Source organism: Argentina silus (genome assembly GCF_951799395.1).
Source record: "Argentina silus genome assembly, chromosome: Y".
NCBI lineage: Eukaryota > Metazoa > Chordata > Actinopteri > Argentiniformes > Argentinidae > Argentina > Argentina silus.
In genome coordinates this window covers 34774804-34791976 of record NC_139654.1, presented here as the reverse complement: position 1 = coordinate 34791976, position 17173 = coordinate 34774804, and the positions used below count along the sequence as shown (strand labels likewise).

At 46.3% G+C, this 17173-nt stretch overlaps 2 pseudogenes across 2 annotated transcripts in view; both read left to right on the top strand.

Annotated features, from left to right (window-relative positions):
* LOC310824087 (girdin-like) overlaps window positions 1–17173 on the top strand; it is a 132165-nt pseudogene that overhangs the window by 89987 nt on the left and 25005 nt on the right. The gene's annotated exons all lie outside the window — the stretch shown is intronic.
* LOC310823661 (phosphatidylinositol 3,4,5-trisphosphate 3-phosphatase and dual-specificity protein phosphatase PTEN-like) lies at window positions 13040–13946 on the top strand (annotated as a pseudogene). Its single transcript has one exon. The product of its transcript is annotated as a phosphatidylinositol 3,4,5-trisphosphate 3-phosphatase and dual-specificity protein phosphatase PTEN-like (transcript).

Below are 17173 nucleotides of genomic sequence, written 5' to 3'. Positions count from 1 at the left end.
TCTTTCAAAAAAATAAGCCCTTATAAAAAGTCAAGGGGATTTCAAAGTCTTTTCTCAAAAAATGTTCTCAAAATTCATTCAATAGTCCTTTCAATAGTCCTTTTCAAAATCATATTATTTCACATTTACACATTTCATTTCATTTCATTTTTCATCATAAAAATCAACAGGTAAGTATCCAACAGATTCATATGTATTCTTTACTCATTCAAAATGTGAAATATACTCTTGTGCATAGAAAAGGATTTCAGTAGGTTTCAAGATCTTATCGAAATAAATGTTATGTTGTGAGCAGTGTAGTGTGGAGTTTGTCAGTGTGTGAGTCAGTCAGTCAGGTCTGTAAGATGGTCAGTCAGGACATGTCTTTGAGAAGACACAGCTTGGTAATAGGTCTTTCTAAGATGCCTGTCTGAGTTTTCACTTTGACACGACGTACAAAGCCTTTTGCATCTGGAAAGGTTTCCATAATACGTCCCATAGGCCAGGAGTTTTGTGGAGAGGTCTCATCTATGATCAGTACTATGTCTCCAGGTTTCAGATTTCTTTTGACCTCATTCCATCTTTGTTTCTCCTGCATTAAGGGAAGATACTCCCGTGTCCATCTCTTCCAGAAGAGGTCTGATAGGTACTGAACCTGTTTCCACCTTCTTCTAGAGTAGCCATCCTGCTTGGAAAAGAGCCCAGGTGGAAGAATGGGTTTTACTTTCAAGAGCAGAAGGTGATTTGGAGTTAGGGGTTCAGGATTTTTAGGGTCTCCAGATGTTACTGTAATGGGACGGGCATTGAGAACTGCCTCCACTTCGCACAAGGCAGTTTGAAGACATTCGTCATCTAAAGTCTGTTCCTTTGTGATGGAGTAAAGGATTTTCTTTATGATTCGAATGAGACGTTCCCACGCGCCTTCGTGGTGAGAACCATAAGGCAGGTTGAAACTCCATTTGATGCCTTTTGCATTCATTGAATCCTGTATTTTATTCATGTTTAGGTGAGCAAGTGCTTCTTTTAATTCTCGCTCTGCGTCCACAAAATTTGTTCTGTTGTCTGAAACAATTTCTTTGATTTGACCACGTCTGCAGATGGATCTTCTTAAGGCTGAGATACATGAATCTGTATCCATGGAGTAAGCCATCTCCAAGTGTACAGCTCTACTGGCAAGACATGTAAACAAGACTCAGTATCTCTTCACCCTGCTACGGCCACTCTTGACTTCTATGGGCCCAAAATAGTCCAAGCCAGTGTGAGTGAACGGGGGAAGATCTGGTGTTATGCGTGTGAGTGGTAAATCAGCCATTTTCTGTTTCATAGCAGTGCCATGCCATCGTCTGCAGAGTGTGCAATCGCAGGTTATTTTCCTTGCAACCTGATTCGCTTTGAGAATCCAATATTTTGTCCTGAGCTTAAAAGCATTTGATTTTTTCCACAATGACCTACCAGATGGTGGGTGTGGTTCAGAAGAAGTGTTGAGAAGTGGTCTACATTAGACAGAATGGCCGGGTGTTTAAAGTCCTCCGGCATAGCCAACTTACTCAATCTACCTCCCACTCTCAGTATTCCATCATTAAGAATGGGATCCAACTTGTAGAGTCTGCTACTCCTTCTTACAGCTTGGCCTGCTCGTAAGGCATTCACTTCATCCCTGAAGGCTTTCTGTTGCACATAAGCAACAAGTGATTCCTCAGCATCTGTAAAATCCTGCAAGGATAGCTGCTCGTCGGATAGCTGCTTGTCCTTCGCATATTCTTTTTTAACTGATGCACTGTGTGAGTTACCTGCCTTTTTCAATTGGATCAAGTGTCTCAGAGTCCCTTTGAACTTCAAAAGCCACGCCGTAGATCTGATGAGTTTGTCCCATGATGAGAAGTATTCAATAAAGCGAGTCAGAGGGTCTTCATGTGCTGCTGTAGCGAAGGCCACAACAGTTTTCTTTACCTCTGAGTCACTGTCAGAAAGCACCAGTGGTTCTGTGGAAAGTTTCGGCCAGTCAGCTTCGCATTTGGCCAGAAAGTCTGGACCGTTAAGCCAACATCCTTCTTTCAGAAAAGCCTCAGCTCGCATTCCCCTACACGCATTGTCTGCTGGGTTGAGATCAGTCCTAATGTGATGCCACTGAGATTTCTGTGTCAGGTCACGGATCACAGATACTCGGTTAGCCACAAAGGTCTTGAATCTCTGAGTGTCATTCAGAATGTACTATCAGTCCAGAAGAAGGAGTCTGAGATCTGAAGCTCCAGTTTTTTCTTGAGCATATTGTCAATACGGGCGGCCAAAACCGCTGAGGTGAGCTCCATTCTGGGAATCGTGACCACTTTCAGGGGTGCAACCCTTGCTTTCCCCATCACAAACGCAATGTGAGGAGGTCTGCTTCTGCTGGTAAATCTTATATAACTGACTGTCCCATAGCCACTCTCACTGGCATCGCAGAAGTGGTGTAATTGGGTGTCAGTGACATCAAAATCCACGGGTTTGTAGCATCTTTTAATCTTGAAGTCAGAGATCATGTGAAGATCTTTCTGCCACTCGCTCCATTTTGACGCAAGGGCAGTTGGGATTTCATCGTCCCATCCGCAGTTGATCTTACACAGCTCCTGCTGTATCAGTTTTCCTGTGAGCATAACTGGTGATAAGAATCCCATAGGATCATAGACAGAATTGAGCACAGACAAGATTCTCCTTCGACTAACTGGTTGTTGTTTCAGAGTGGTGTCAAAGAAGAATGTATCGGACTCAACATCCCAACGCAGACAGACAGGGTACTCACAAACGACGGGGAGAATCTCAGACGAAGACATGGGGAACACACAGGCTATTTATACAAACAGGGGACAGAACACACAGGTGGTATGATTTAAGGTAGATTGGGAGGCACTGAACCGTATAGCCAGAGGGGGGCGCCAGAGTCACCAGAAAGCAACCTCAGGCGTGACAGTACCCCCCCCCCCCGACGAACGGCACCAGCCGTTACTTAGGTGCCCCAGGATGCAGGCGGCAGAAGTCAGTAATAAGAGCGGGGTCCAGTATACTCCGCCAGGGCACCCAAGTCCGTTCCTCCGGGCCATACCCCTCCCAATCTACCAGGTACTGCAGCCCCCTCCCCACCCGTCTACACCCCAAAATACGGTCCACCGTGTAGGCGGGCTGTCCTCCGATGAGACGAGGTGGGGGAGCAGGGCGGGGGGGGGGGGGCCAGGGGGCAGGAGATGACGGGCTTGAGGAGGGAGACATGGAAGGTCGGGTGAACCCGCATGGAGGGGGGGAGCCGCAGCTTGTAGGTGACCGGGTTCACCCGCCTAATGATCCGGAAGGGGCCCACGAAGCGGGGGGACAGCTTCCGGGACTCGACCCGGAGGGGAAGGTCCCGAGTCGAGAGCCACACCTTCTGGCCCGGGCGGAAGACCGGGGCCGGGTGACGCTTGCGGTTGGCCTGGAGCTGGGACTTGGCCGAGGCCTTCTTGAGCGCCGCCCGCACACGTCTCCAGGTCCTGCGACACCGACTGACCTGGGCCTGGACCGAAGGCACCTCCGCCTCCTCCTCTTGCTCAGGGAACAGGGGGGGTTGGTAACCGAACTGGCACTGGAAGGGGGACAGGCCAGTGGAGGAGCAGAGGAGGGTGTTGTGGGCGTACTCGGCCCAGGCCAGTCGCCGGCTCCAGGTCGCAGGGTTCCCGGAGACGTAGCACCTCAGCACGCCCTCCAGGTCCAGGCTGACGGAGGCGCCGAGGCTGTTGGCGAACACCTTCCAGAACCTGGAGGCAAACTGGGGACCCTGATTTGACACCACGTCCTGGGGGAGACCGTGGATCCTGAAGACATGCTGCACCATCAGGTCCGCGGTCTCCTGGGCCAAGGGCAGCTTGGGAAGGGGGATGAAGTGGGCCGCCTTGGAGAACCGGTTCACCACTACCAGGATAGTGGTGAACCCGTCGGAGGGGGAAGGCCTGAAATGAAGTCCAGGGAGATGTGGGACCAGGGACGCTTGGGATGGGAAGGGGCCGGAGGAGACCCGCCGGGGCCAGACGGGGGTTCTTGCTGCGCGCGCACACCGCACACGCTGCCACGAAGGCGCGCGTATCCCCCTCTGCCGTGGGCCACCAGAACCTCCTTTGGATGAATTACAAGGTCCTGGCGGCCCCTGGGTGACCCGTGAGGGAGGACGCGTGTGCCCAGAGGAGCAGCCGCGCGCGCGCAGCCTTGGGATCGTAGAGTCTCCCCGGCGGGGTCTGGCTCCCGCCCCAGGGCCGTTCTGACCACCCTCTCGATGTCCCAGGACACAGGGGCGAGGATGAGCGTCTCCGGAACGATGGGGTCGGGGGTCTCCACCAGGTCCACCGGGTCGAACTGACGGGAGATGACATCCGGTTTGACGTTCTTCGCCCCTGGGCGGTATGAGATGGTGAAGGTGAACCTGGTGAAGAAGAGCGCCCACCTCGCCTGACGGGAGTTCAACCGCTTGGCCCCCCGGATATACTCCAGATTCTTGTGGTCCGTCCACACTTCAAACGGCTGGACGGCGCCCTCCAGCCAGTGCCTCCACTCCTCCAACGCCAGCTTGACCGCCAGCAGCTCACGGTTGCCCACGTCGTAATTCCGCTCTGCTGGGGACAGCCGACAGGAGAAGAAGGCACAGGGATGGACCTTCCCGTCCGTAAGGCACCGCTGGGAGAGCACCGCCCCCACTGCAATGTCGGAGGCATCCACCTCCACCACGAAGGGTCGGGCAGGATCCGGATGCCCCAGGACCGGGGCGGAGGTGAAGCGCCGCTTGAGTGTGGCGAACGCGTTCTCTGCCTCGGGGGACCAAGCGAATTGAGGGCGGCTGGACTGGGTGAGGGCGGTCAAGGGAGCGGCCAGGGCACTAAACCCCCGGATGAAGCGGCGATAAAAATTGGCGAACCCCAGGAAGCGTTGTAGTTGTTTCAGGGAGGAGGGTTGGGGCCAGTCCAACACTGCCTTGACCTTGGCAGAGTCCATGCGCAGCTCCCCCCTGGAAACGATGAATCCCAGGAAGAAGATTGTCTCCTGGTGAAACAAGCACTTCTCCGCTTTGACAAAAAGTTGATGGCGGAGAAGGGGTTGCAGGACCTGGCGAACGTGCAGCCTATGTTGGGCCAGGTCCTTAGAAAAAATTAGGATGTCGTCCAGATTGACGAAGGCAGAGTGGTCCAGGAGATCCCGAAGGACGTCATTGACCAACGCCTGGAAGACCGCCGGGGCGTTGGCCAACCCGAAGGGCATGACCCGGTACTCATAGTGGCCCCTTGGAGTGTTGAACGCCGTCTTCCACTCATCTCCCTCCCGGATCCTCACCAGGTTGTAGGCGTTGCGTAGGTCCAGCTTGGTGAAGACCCGGGCCTGCTGCAGGGATTCGAATGCCGATGTCATGAGGGGGAGTGGGTAGCGGTTCTTGATGGTGATGGCGTTCAGGCCCCGGTAATCAATGCAGGGCCGCTGTCCTCCGTCCTTCTTGGCCACGAAGAAGAACCCTGCACCCGCCGGGGACGTGGAAGGTCGGATGTGTCCCGCGGCGAGCGCCTCCTCGATGTCCTCCCTCATGGCCAATGTCTCAGGTCGGGACAGGGAGAACAAGCGGCCCCTAGGAGGCGTGGAACCCGGCAGGAGGTCAATAGCGCAGACGTAGGACCTGTGGGGTGGCAGGCTCTTGGCCCGTGACTTACTAAAGACCTCCGCCAGGTCCCAATACTCCGGGGGAACACCGGTTAGATCGGGAACGGTGGCGGTGGGTGGCAGTAGGTGGGGAATGGGGGTAAGGGAACCGGATGGACAGGGGTGGACGGTCGATCCTACCCCCAGAACAACCTGCCCAGTGGCCCAGTTAATCTGGGGGTTGCTGGAAGCCAGCCAGGGGTGACCCAGGACGAGGGGGCAGTCAGGAGTCTCAATGATGAAAAAATGGGCCTCCTCCCAAGGGGCCCCCTCGACCTGGAGGCGCACAGGGATAGTGCACTGGGTGATGAGGCCAGCTCCCAGGGGCCGACTGTCCAGAGCCCGGACCGGGATGGGCTCCGCTAGCTGGATGAGCGGGACTCCCCATCCAGCCGCCAGGCTCGTGTCCATCAGGTTCCCCGCTGCTCCAGAGTCGACCAGGGCGAGGACCCTCTGTGGGCCGGAGCCCCACTGCACTGCGCTCCGGAGAAAGGTCCGGGAATCTCCAGGCATGGAGGGTGGATCCCGTCCCGCTAGCACCCCCCCAGATACTAGCGGGACCCTGCGTTTTTTGACTTCTCCGGGCAGGCAGCGCAGCGGTGACCCGACCGGCCGCAGTACAGGCAGCGCCCCTCGCTCAGGCGGCGCTGTCTCTCCACCTTCGAGAGGTGCGCTGCCCCCAACTGCATGGGCTCCTCCTGAGGGTCCTCCCCCGGGGGACGGGTTCTGGGTAGGGAGGCGCGCCGCGTGTCAACCGTCGCTCCCGGCGACGGTTGTCCACGCGTATGGAGAGGTCGATGAGGTCGTCCAATTGCTCCGGGAGTTCTCTGAAGGCGAGATCGTCCTTCATCACCTCCGCGAGCCCCTGGGCGAAAAGGACGACCAGTGCACTCTCCTCCCAACCTGCCTCCCTCGCCAGGGTCCTGAACTCCACGGCGTAGTCCGCCACGGAGCGCTCACCCTGCCGACAGGCCGTGAGGCGACGGCCGGCCTCCTGCCCCGACGCCGCCCGGGAGGTGTCGAAAACCTTCCGTATCTCCCGGGTGAAGAGAGCGACGTCGGAGCATGCCAGCGTCTGACGCTCCCACTCGGCCGTAGCCCAAGAGAGAGCGCGGCCCGTCAACAGGGTGATGATGTAAGCCACCCTGGGGCGCTCCGTGGGAAAGGATGAGGGCTGCAGACTGAATACCAGGGAACATTGGGTGAGGAACTCTCTGCAGCCCTCCGGACATCCGCCGTAGCGTTCAGGCGGTGGTAGGCGGGGCTCTCGTGCTGGGATCTGGGGAGCTGGAGCAGGTGGTGTCGGTGCGGGTGCAGCGGCGGCCTCCCGAGCCTCCGACATGGAGCGGACCATGATGCTGAGTTGGCGGAGGCTCTCGGCCACCTGCTGCATCCCCTGCTCATGCTGAGCTAAAACTTCACGCTGTGCTGCGGCGTCCTCCCGCAGCCTGAGTATCTCCGCTGGGTCCATGTTGGTCCGAGATTCTGTTAGGGTGGGTGGTAGTGTGGTGGACCCAAGAGCAGAGAGATACTCAGACGACAGCGTAAGAGAATATAGTATTCACCTTCTGTCAAAAGGTGATGACGTCACATGAATTTAATCATCAAAAATAATACTTGAAAATTATAAGTCCCGCCCCTTTGGGGCGGATGTGGTGTGTGTTGATGCTTGCACAATGAGGCGTTGGTGAGAGGCCAAGGTGTTCTGCTGTTTGTGAAATTAGATTTAGGAACTTGACAGTTTTTTGAGGATGTGGTCACCCCCATAGGATATAGAACCATTAGAATGGTTGGATTAGGGGACCTTTTCTCTTTCTAGGAACCCAGGGGCCCTGAACTGTCTGAAGACCAACCAAGGGCCAGCTAAAGTTTGTCACTGATAAGTGCTGTGTGATGTGTTGTGATGACTTCATGCTGCATACATACATCTATGTCAAAATTGCATATGAGGCTTAAAATAAAAGCTCAATACTGAGGGTTAAAATGTGCAATTAAAAAAAAAGGCAATTAAAAAATGGTTAGGCTGCTACTCTAGTGGTAGTAATGTGTTCAATAATGAAGAATAAAAATAAGTGTTCAATAATGAAGAATAAAATGGGAATTGTCCCATTACTTTTGGGTACCCTAAAATAGGGGGACGATGCATAAAAAGTGTTGTAATTTCTGAATGGTGAAACTGTACACAAATACCATCAAATAAAATCTGAGAATCTCTACTTTGGATTTAAAATATTTTTAAAAGAAGAAAAAATGCTTCACTGTCCCATTACTTACGCAAAGCACTTTATTTGAAACTTGGTCAACTTAACTTAATAAACTTCTGTTTGAAGTGGCTATTTAAACAAATTTGGTTTACAAAATTCCCCTGGCTCATAGACTATCAGGGGTAAGGAACCATCTGACTAAAGGTGTACATTGCTGAACTAATCATTTAATGCGGAAACCCAGGCCTCACCTGCTGCACTTTGGTTACCTTGTCTTTATAGATGGAATCCATGTTCGAGTGTGTTGTCCTGACCAGCACCTTCACTATTACCTCAGCATGCTGAGTGCTGAAGTCTGTTAATAAGAACAGAGAGTACATCATACAGTATACATTCTCATACTTTATTTGCCTTTACTTTCCTCCTTGCCCTCAAAATAAACAAACACAAATCTTTAACCACTAAATCGTTTTGAAAAGTTAGTGAATAAACACAATTCTTTAACTTTTGCTCTAGGGCAAAGTGAAGAAGTGTGCCCCTATCTATCTGACGTCCACTCAGAAGTGCCCCTATAGGCAAAGGTCATAGACACTTATGTGCATCTTCATACTCAAAGGGTTGGTTTAACTCACCCAGATTAAGATTGCTGAATGCCATCCTAATGGAGATCATTGATTAAACATGGTTTTAGTCTAGGAGTAGACTTAAAGGATAAATTAGTAGAATTACAGGGGTAGTTTCACTTCCTTGTGTGGCGAAAGTGCTTTCCAGGTGAAAGGTGAGGGAATCATATGTCACTCCACTTCAACCACTGGTAAAGGCAAGTCATCTCATTTCGAGAAGCGCACATCATAGCAAATGCAGTCCAAGATTTTGAATTTGAGCCAAAATTAAACATATTTCCACTCAAACGATTATTTCCTGGCTACAATAAAATCGTTGTAAAACATCATGGATAAGCACAGGACATTGTATTCCAATTTGAAAAGTTCTGGGTCAGAGAAACCAACAGAATGAGTATCAAAAACTTTCACCTGGGTCAGAGAAACCAACAGAATGAGTATCAAAACCTCCTAATGGAAGATGTGTGACGGTACTTTCATTATTTCAAATAACATAAACTTCAAACCGTTTTCTTCAAGAAGTCGAACCACTGCATGAGTATCGAAAAATAGCTTTCTGTTTCCAGACTTTGTTATATCTGTCTTCAAATCATATTGCAGGGCTTTGGTGGAGGTGCTCAGCTCTGAAATAAACATAAAAATGCAACGCTTAGAGATATATACAGATAAAAGAAAACTTCAGATGTCATGTTAAAACATAACATGGAAATAAACCTGGGGTCTCATTTATCAATGATTTGTAAGCATAAATCTGTGCCTAAACCATGCATGCGTACGATAAACAACATTTATCAAGGTGAACTGTTGCTTGAGATGACCATGCATACGCACAATGCCAAGTGGTAGAATGAGGGAATTGCTTGTCAAACACAAACAAGGAGCAAGTGAAGTAACAAAGACTGTGTTTCAAATATGGGTGTTTTTATGTTTTTGTCTATGTATTTGTATGCAACTTGTGTGATGCAGAGTTGAGTTGCAGTTGCAGCTAATGGACTGCGCAATGCGGTTGAGGTCCGCCGAAAGTCCATTGATTTCAATGGGATGGGGTGCGCACCATTGCCCCTCAGCAGCTGCATTTTGGACTTTTAGATGCAGCCAGTGAATGACGAAGGGCAGTGCACCCCAAACCAAGGGACCGCCGTAAAAGCTATTGGCTAAAAAGACAATTCCCAATGCAATTCCAATGGCAGCGTCTGTATTGTTCCTGGCCAAATTAGCTTGATTCCAGCGTGACTTTGGTGTTCTCCAATTACTTAAAATATACAAATTCATGCATTGGCTGTCATATTTTCTTTTATACCCCAGATCGGACGAACCATGCTAGGCATCCAGAAGTGCCACAATAATTTAACACTAACACTACAGTACATAAAATCACATTCTGTGTGCAGTATAGGCCAGTACATCCATTATTCTTTAGTATATTTTCAATAATAGTTGTAACATGTAGCTATAGTGCAAAATCATGAACACCACATGACAATATAGGAGCCCAATAAAAATGTAATGATGATTTATTGATTTTAATGATGACTAGGCCTATGATGCGTAATAAATAGTTCATTATGACAATAAATACACTGATTACACTAAATTATGAGACTCTTATGTTAGAAATTCTGAATTTGCAAAGGGCATCATTTGATGGTAATCCATTACTTGTAATAACTAACCATGTCCAACTATATAATAGTGCTGAAATATTTATGACTGTACTATATAATTTGAATCATTATTATAAAATTACTGCAATTGCTACACAGTTTGTTATTGATCTACCACATGAATTCGCGCCCCAAAAAATGTGTATAAAGCTTTGATAATGTGTGCGCCTAGTTTGAACTGATCAGGTGTGTGTCAAAATGCTGTCTTGTTGTGAAAGTATGACATTGGAATGCATTTTTATGGGACAAACTAAGCAACATAGCCTATTGAACTATGGCCATGATACTTATAATTTCTAATTATTATAATTTCATTTCAAATTGTAGGCATAGGCAGAGACTGTATATACTTGAGATATGCCACTCCCTTGAGTTACTATTGGTTTTGCGAGAGACTGGGAAGATGGAGCCAGTGCCATGCAGGGACACATTACTTAACAATTACCACAGTTATAGAATAGCAGTGGTCTTTGTTATGTTTGCATGACTAGGATCGCGTCTATCTCGCGCCGTTTCCCTAGTAATGCAGGTGTAAATCTAGAGTGGGAGGCTAGGCAAAAGTCAAGTAAAGTCTATTTTTAAGCCATTACAACTACCTTTAAGGATCAAATTTGCACAATAAATGTTTCTACAAACTTCAGCGATCTAAAAAACCGAAAGAAAATGTGCTATCATTTTGGGTGTGAGTGGAGTTTTTGTCCTGCCCTCCCATAGGCGACCTGTCTGAAAAAACAGCATTTTGTCTCCTTATTTAGTGAACCGGGTTTCTTTAAAGAGGCTTTGGCATAGGCATATTTACTGTACATTAGCCTACACATCGTTGAGAACACCGAAGTTAGCAGCATCGTTTCTCTCGAATGACTCCAGAGTTTGCCAGTCTTCATGTGTCCAGGTTAATTATTATTTGTTCTACATCCATTTGGTGGAAATACGCTTTTAATTAGGTACGTGCAGAACGTCATGTCGTCAACTAAATACATATTTTCGATTGTCAATACATATCTGTTGACAATCGCAGTGAAATGTTAATCAAGACTTGGTAGTACTGAGGGACGCCGCCATGAGATAACCGTGGCTAGTGATGGACGATATTAAGGTTTATTTGGCTCTTTAAAATCGGTGATATTTGGACCATGTTTTGTATGGGATGGTAATTTACTTCGGATTATGCAAGTGCATAATTACTATACACATCGTGACTGAATGTATGGCATTCTATAAGTATACTGCAACCGTTCTCTGGAGATCGATATGCTCTGGATCAAAGTGTTAATTCATTTCTCAAATAATTACCATTCGAGTAAACTTTGAATGCAGTACTCGAGTTTCTCACATTACCTAACTTCTATACTTTTTTTTAAAATGTTGTTGTTGTTTGTGATGTGAGCTGCTGTAACGCCTTAATTTCCCTTCAGGGATCAATAAAGTACCTATCTATCTATCTACTTTGATGATTTGGCTACATCTAGAATAAAATGAGATGTAGTAGGCTAGATCTTGCAGAGTAGGAGATCAAAACTTCGGTCAAGGCGAAAATAGCACCGAAACTCTTCACCAAAAAGCTATCATTGTTGAATGAAAGACAACTTGTGATCCACCTGTATTTATATCAAATACATTTTTCGAAGGAAGATTAGCCAATTTTTGGTGGTTCATCAACTTCCGTTAGAAGACTATATTATAGATCCTAACACGCGACGCGAGATCCCTGCCCGTTACAATAGAATTAAACGTGATATCAAAGCTTTTTCGCTCACTAATAAACAACAAGTGATCAACTTTTCAGTTGTTTTTGATAAGAGACGCCTTCTCCCCTCAGGTAGAACACTGCCGTTTGGTTACTGAGTTGTTATTACCTGTTATCACCTGTTATTACCTAGGTTCACAATAGACTGTGTTCACAATATTACCGGATGTTTTCTATAGTTCTGTAGGAACATTATTTGAAAAAATTTATTCTACAATGTATTCTACGATGTATCTGTAGTTAATAAACTTAGATGAAGAAAGGAAGCTGCAGAGGTCCGGATGAGTCAGTTTAATCGTCTTTAATTAATCATAACTTCATCGTTACAATCCACGGCCAGATGTGGGGGTTCCTATACAGTCAATGATGTCCCCTCTTCCTAGTCTAGCCGTTCAGTCTTATATACAGAACAGCATGCTTTATCTTCCAGATTTGGGCATTGAGCATGGAATCCCTAGGCGCGTTACTCTAAACATTTTCAACCTATACTATGGTGATGTTCATAGCCTTAACCAAATAAGGCTATACCCGAACAGGGGCCCGGAGCAGGGGTTTTAGGGGTGCCCAGAGAATCTGAAAGGGGGGTGTCAGCTGGTAGTGTCTAAGCCGGAAGAAGATCCAACAGTTTGGGTAAAAGTTAATGGTCATTCATTAGAAATGATGGTTGATTTTGGAGCATCATTTACCTGTATCTAGCCACAAGACACTATACACTCCAATAAAGTTGAGACGCAAGGTCAACTTATCACGAGACACAAGCTTGAGGAGCACATGCCATCAAGGCTGTAGAGTCCTACTTGCATATTAGACTATACTTTTGAGCTATTGACCAATACAACTATTTTCGATTGCTACATTCCTAGCGCTAATAGATTATACACCTATCATGGCCTCCATCACCCAGTCCATCGGGCCTGTGGTGGAACGGAGTAAGGCCCTCCTTTATGACCCAGCAGCAGGAGCAGCCATTCTAGCTAGCTACTTTACTAGCTAGCTGTCAACGACAGCTCTCCGGCTAACTAGCATTAGCTAGTGGTGACACCAACGGGATTGGGAGGGAGAAACATATTGGCAGCGTTGCGTACAAAGGCAACAATACTCTCTCTTAAACTCAATACCTTAAGGACTCCTGTCACAGATATGGCTGCAATAATAAAGGAAATTGTCAGCCAAAACAAAAGGAGATACCAGGAAGATGGGTTTGACTTGGACTTGACCTATATTTATCCGAATATAATTGCTATGGGCTTTCCTGCAGAAAGACTTGAGGGTGTCTACAGAAACAATATAGACGATGTAGTACGGTTTCTGGACTCAAAACACAAAAATCATTACAAGATATATAATCTTTGCGCCAAGCGACATTATGACACCGCGAAGTTTAACTGCAGAGTTGCACGGTACCCCTTTGAAGACCACAACCCGCCTCAGCTGGAGCTAATCAAGCCATTCTGTGAAGACCTGGACCAGTGGCTAAGCGAGGATGACCATCATGGGGCAGCCATCCACTGCAAGGCAGGGAAGGGCCGCACCGGCGTCATGATCTGCGCCTATCTCCTCCACCGAGGGAAGTTCCTGGAGGCACAGGAAGCACTCGACTTCTACGGGGAAGTGCGGACAAGAGACAAGAAGGGAGTCACAATCCCAAGCCAGCGACGCTATGTGTACTACTACAGCTACCTTCTGAAGAACCAGCTAGAGTACAAGCCCATCGCTCTGCTCTTTCACAAAATGGTGTTTGAGATGCTCCCCATGTTTAGTGGAGGCACCTGCAGGGACAGTACCATTAAAAACAGGAGTGACCCGATTCCTCAGGGCTTCAAGAAAGGGAATTGGCATTGGGATCCGCAGTTTGTGGTTTATCAACTAAAAGTCAAAGATCCATACGTCCAACCCAGTGCACACAAGGCGAGAGGACAAGCGTATGTACTTTGAGTTCCCCCAGCCACTGCCTGTCTGTGAAGACATCAAAGTGGAGTTCTTCCACAAGCAGAACAAGATGATGAAAAAGGACACAATAGACTGGCTTATTTGGTTAAGGCTATGAACATCACCATAGTATAGGTTGAAAATGTTTAGAGTAACGCGCCTAGGGATTCCATGCTCAATGCCCAAATCTGGAAGATAAAGCATGCTGTTCTGTATATAAGACTGAACGGCTAGACTAGGAAGAGGGGACATCATTGACTGTATAGGAACCCCCACATCTGGCCGTGGATTGTAACGATGAAGTTATGATTAATTAAAGACGATTAAACTGGCTCATCCGGACCTCTGCAGCTTCCTTTCTTCATCTAAGTTTATTAACTACAGATACAGTCATGAGAAAAAATTAGGACACCCTATGAAAACCTTTGTCTTCTTCAACATATTCAAACATATGGACATTTGATATTCATTTGAACAATATTGAAAAATTGAGGTAATATAACTAAACAAATACAACTGAAACAAATTATTTAAAAAATGATTGGTAAAATGTAATTAATAGAAATGCAATCTTCTTGTGAGGAAAAAGTTAGGACACCCCCACATTTAGTTCCACTTAAAATGCCTAAAATTATAATAAAGAGAACCACATCAGGTGCAAATGATTAGAACATCGTTACAGAGGATTTTGGAGGAGCCTGTCCTATTTAAGCCTCAGATATTTAGTTTGGTTTGCTCTTGATTGTTGAAGTGAGTTGCATCACCATGGCGAGATCAAAAGAGCTCTCTGAGGCCTTCAGAAGAAAAATTGTAGATGCATATGAGTCTGGGAAGGGATATAAAAAGATCTCCAAACTATTCGAAATTGGCCATTCCACTGTCCGGAAAATAATTTACAAGTGGAGAACATTTAAAACCACCACCAACATGGCCAGGTCAGGCCGCCCAAGCAAGTTCAGCATAAGAGCTGACCGAAAGATGCTTAAAGAAGTCTCCAACAATCCCAGAATGTCATCACGAGACCTACAGGTATCTCTTGCCACAATTGATGTCAAAGTACATGCATCCACCATAAGAAAGAGACTGAACAAGTTTGCATTACAAGGAGGAAACCCCTGCTGTCAAAAAAAAACATCAGGGCAAGACTAAAGTTTGCCAGAGAACACCTAGAGAAAGACCAGAACTTCTGGAACAATGTGCTTTGGACAGATGAATCCAAAGTTGAACTATTTGGGCACAGTAAGAGTAAACATGTTTGGCGCAAAACCAAGACAGCATTTGAGAACAAGAACCTCATACCAACTGTGAAGCATGGGGGTGGAAATGTCATGGTTTGGGGCTGCTTTTCTGCAGCAGGGCCTGGTCAGCTCACCATCATAGAATCCACTATGAATTTTGTATTGTATCAGAGGGTGCTTGAGGAAAATGTGAGACCATCTGTTCGACAGTTGAAGCTGAAGCAGATGTGGACCATGCAACATGACAATGACCCAAAACATTCCAGTAAATCTACCAAGGAATGGCTCAAGAAAAATAAATTGAGAGTTCTGGAATGGTCAAGTCAAAGCCCGGATCTTAATCTTATTGAGATGCTGTGGATTGATTTGAAACTGGCTGTGCATGCAAGACACCCCTCGAACATCACACAGCTGAAAGAATTCTGCAAGGAGGAGTGGGAAAAACTTTCTCCCAATTGATGTCAGAGACCTGTAGACAGTTATAAGAAACGTCTAATTGAGGTTATTTCAGCCAAGGGGGGCAATACTAGCTATTAGGGCATAGGGTGTCCTAACTTTTTCCTCAGTAGGAATTGGCATTATTGTTAATTTTTCGTTAAATAAATGATTACAAAGTTACATTTTCATAGTTTTTTGTTCAATTACATCCCCTTTATCTATAGACATTGTTAGAAAGAAGATAACATATTGATATGTCCATATTTTTAAGAGAATAACTTAATATTTTGGGGGGTGTCCTAACTTTTTCTCATGACTGTACATCGTAGAATACATTGTAGAATACATTTTTCAAATACAATAAAACACCATTAGGATACATTGTAGAATACATTTTTTCAAATAATGTTCCTACAGAACTATAGAAAACATCCGGTAATATTGTGAACACAGTCTATTGTGAACCTAGGTAATAACAGGTGATAACAGGTAATAACAACTCAGTAACCAAACGGCAGTGTTCTACCTGAGGGGAGAAGGCGTCTCTTATCAAAAACAACTGAAAAGTTGATCACTTGTTGTTTATTAGTGAGCGAAAAAGCTTTGATATCACGTTTAATTCTATTGTAACGGGCAGGGATCTCGCGTCGCGTGTTAGGATCTATAATATAGTCTTCTAACGGAAGTTGATGAACCACCAAAAATTGGCTAATCTTCCTTCGAAAAATGTATTTGATATAAATACAGGTGGATCACAAGTTGTCTTTCATTCAACAATGATAGCTTTTTGGTGAAGAGTTTCGGTGCTATTTTCGCCTTGACCGAAGTTTTGATCTCCTACTCTGCAAGATCTAGCCTACTACATCTCATTTTATTCTCGATGTAGCCAAATCATCAAAGTAGATAGATAGATAGGTACTTTATTGATCCCTGAAGGGAAATTAAGGCGTTACAGCAGCTCACATCACAAACAACAACAACATTTTAAAAAAAAGTATAGAAGTTAGGTAATGTGAGAAACTCGAGTACTGCATTCAAAGTTTACTCGAATGGTAATTATTTGAGAAATGAATTAACACTTTGATCCAGAGCATATCGATCTCCAGAGAACGGTTGCAGTATACTTATAGAATGCCATACATTCAGTCACGATGTGTATAGTAATTATGCACTTGCATAATCCGAAGTAAATTACCATCCCATACAAAACATGGTCCAAATATCACCGATTTTAAAGAGCCAAATAAACCTTAATATCGTCCATCACTAGCCACGGTTATCTCATGGCGGCGTCCCTCAGTACTACCAAGTCTTGATTAACATTTCACTGCGATTGTCAACAGATATGTATTGACAATCGAAAATATGTATTTAGTTGACGACATGACGTTCTGCACGTACCTAATTAAAAGCGTATTTCCACCAAATGGATGTAGAACAAATAATAATTAACCTGGACACATGAAGACTGGCAAACTCTGGAGTCATTCGAGAGAAACGATGCTGCTAACTTCGGTGTTCTCAACGATGTGTAGGCTAATGTACAGTAAATATGCCTATGCCAAAGCCTCTTTAAAGAAACCCGGTTCACTAAATAAGGAGACAAAATGCTGTTTTTTCAGACAGGTCGCCTATGGGAGGGCAGGACAAAAACTCCACTCACACCCAA